The 3113-nt window shown below is 46.2% G+C and overlaps 1 non-coding gene across 1 annotated transcript; it reads right to left on the bottom strand.

Annotated features, from left to right (window-relative positions):
- Nucleotides 1–1402: 1402 nt before the first annotated feature.
- Nucleotides 1403–1478, bottom strand: trnaa-ugc (transfer RNA alanine (anticodon UGC)). Its single transcript has one exon. It is a non-coding gene; the product is annotated as a tRNA-Ala (tRNA).
- Between the last annotated feature and the right edge of the window lie 1635 nt (nt 1479–3113).

Below are 3113 nucleotides of genomic sequence, written 5' to 3'. Positions count from 1 at the left end.
TACCTGGCCTGACGACCCCTGGCTGTCCCCGTCCCCAGTCCCCCGGGTCGCGCTGCTGACCCGAGTTTCTGAGGTTATGCCTGCGGCTATGGAACCCTGGGATGTTCACCGGATGTCCCCTCAATCTCTCTCTCCACCTCTTCCTTTCTCTCTCTCTCACTCTCTTTCTCTCTCACTCTCTACTGCTGTCTCGACCTCTGAATGCTATGAAAAGCCAACTGACATTTACTCCTGAGGCACTGACCTCTTGCACCCTCTATATCCACTGTGACTATTATTTGACCCTGCTTGTCATCTATGAACGTTTGAACATCTCGAAGAACGATCTGACCTCAATGACCATGTACTCTTATAATCTCCACCCGGCACAGCCAGAAGAGGACCGGCCACCCTCAGAGCCTGGTTCCTCTCTTGGTGTCTTCCTAAATTCCTTAATTTGTGGGGAGTTTTTCCTAGCCACCGTGCTTCTACATCTGCATTGCTTGCTCTTTGGGGTTTTAGGCTGGGTTTCTGTATAAGCACTTTGTGACAACTGCTGATGTAGAAAGGACTTTATAAATAAACGTTATTGAAATTTTATTCAACTGTCTGTGGCAACGGGGTCAAATGGTCAACTTTCACGTGTATACTGCCATATGTAACATGTCTTGTGCCAGCCAGCTTAGATCTTCTTACAAGTCCAGTGTGTTGTTTTCCCTTGCTGCACATCTTGAGTTGAAAGAGATTGTTGTGTCTCAGCATAAGGTGGAAGATCCCTACATGGAGTTTAAGGGGGTGATAACTCACACTGGGATAAAAAAAAGTCAACCACATAATTTCCTGTTACAAACTCCTGGTCCAAATTTCGACACCTCCTGCGCCTTCACCTGCTGATTTGGCCTGTTGTTTGCTAAGTTTTATTTTGATTTATTTTTAGCTTGTTTGAAAGTGTTTGTTTCAAAACCTGCTACCAACTAGCTAGCAAGGTTGCAATGGAGTTTCCAGCGCTGTAGAAGTTTATTAATTGGTGTCCACTGGTGTCCCCCAGGGCTCTGTTCTAGGCCCTCTCCTATTCTCGCTATACACCAAGTCACTTGGCTCTGTCATAACCTCACATGGTCTCTCCTATCATTGCTATGCAGACGACACACAATTAATCTTCTCCTTTCCCCCTTCTGATGACCAGGTGGCGAATCGCATCTCTGCATGTCTGGCAGACATATCAGTGTGGATGACGGATCACCACCTCAAGCTGAACCTCGGCAAGACGGAGCTGCTCTTCCTCCCGGGGAAGGACTGCCCGTTCCATGATAATAATAATAATAATAATATAATAATAATAATAATAATATATCCCATTTAGCAGACGCTTTTGTCCAAAGCGACTTGCAAGTCGGCTGGGGCCACTACTTTTGCATATGGGTGGTCCTAGCGGGAATCGAACCCACGACGCTTGGCGTTGCAAGCGCCATGCTCTACCGACTGAGCCACACAGGACCCCCGCCATCATGGTTGACAACTCCATTGTGTCCTCCTCCCAGAGCGCTAAGAACCTTGGCGTGATCCTGGACAACACCCTGTCGTTCTCAACTAACATCAAGGCAGTGGCCCGTTCCTGTAGGTTCATGCTCTACAACATCCGCAGAGTACGACCCTGCCTCACACAGGAAGCGGCGCAGGTCCTAATCCAGGCACTTGTCATCTCCCGTCTGGATTACTGCAACTCGCTGTTGGCTGGGCTCCCTGCCTGTGCCATTAAACCCCTACAACTCATCCAGAACGCCGCAGCCCGTCTGGTGTTCAACCTTCCCAAGTTCTCTCACGTCACCCCGCTCCTCCGCTCTATCCACTGGCTTCCAGTTGAAGCTCGCATCCGCTACAAGACCATGGTGCTTGCCTACGGAGCTATGAGGGGAACGGCACCGCAGTACCTCCAGGCTCTGATCAGGCCCTACACCCAAACAAGGGCACTGCGTTCATCCACCTCTGGCCTGCTCGCCTCCCTACCACTGAGGAAGTACAGTTCCCGCTCAGCCCAGTCAAAACTGTTCGCTGCTCTGGCCCCCCAATGGTGGAACAAACTCCCTCACGACGCCAGGACAGCGGAGTCAATCACCACCTTCCGGAGACACCTGAAACCCCACCTCTTTAAGGAATACCTAGGATAGGATAAAGTAATCCTTCTCACCCCCCCCCTTAAATGATTTAGATGCACTATTGTAAAGTGGCTGTTCCACTGGATGTCATAAAGTGAATTCACCAATTTGTAAGTCGCTCTGGATAAGAGCGTCTGCCAAATGACTTAAATGTAAATGTAAATTAATTAAGCCCTTGTCCAGGACAATATTTACAATCCAGAGTTAAAATGCAGCAATTGTTTGCTTGCAGAGGATTACAGGAATGAGGTAGTTATCCTTAGTAAGCAAATTTCAATTCTGTACAAACTTATAGGGAAAATCACTTAATTATACACCTGTCAGCAATGGGTGTGGCTGAAATATAAGAATCCACTCATTTGAAGGGGTGTCCACATACTTTTGTATATACAGTGCCTTCAGAAAGTATTCACACACCTTGCCTTTTTCCACATTTTGTTACAGCCTGAAATTTAAATTGTGATTTTGTGTCACTGGCCTTCTGTACCCCACACATACAATTATCTGCAAGGTCCCTCAGTCAAGCAGTGAATTTCATCCACAAAATCAACCACAAAGACCAGGGAGGTTTTCAAATGGCTCACAAAAGGGCACGTTTTAGTAGATAGGTAAAAATGAAAAAAATTGTTGAATATCCCTTTTGAGTATGTTGAAGTTATTATTCACACTTTGGATGGTGTATCAATACACCCAGTCACTACAAAGATACAGGAAACATTCTAACTCAGTTGCCGGAGAGGAATGAAAACGCTCAGGGATTTCAACACAAGTAACCTTACTAAAATATTCCAATAACATGTCGTAATAACGAGCCCACAATAACGGACCGAACATACATAAAACAATCACGCACAAAAACCATGGGGAAAACAGAGGGTTAAATAATGAACATGTAATTGGGGAATTGAAACCAGGTGTGTAAAACAAAGACAAAACAAATGGAAAATGAAAAGTGGATTGGCGATGGCTAGAAGGCTG

This window comes from Oncorhynchus masou, chromosome 9 (assembly GCF_036934945.1).
Source record: "Oncorhynchus masou masou isolate Uvic2021 chromosome 9, UVic_Omas_1.1, whole genome shotgun sequence".
NCBI lineage: Eukaryota > Metazoa > Chordata > Actinopteri > Salmoniformes > Salmonidae > Oncorhynchus > Oncorhynchus masou.
The sequence above is the reverse complement of the archived record's forward strand: the minus strand, read 5'-3'. Positions and strand labels throughout refer to the sequence as shown.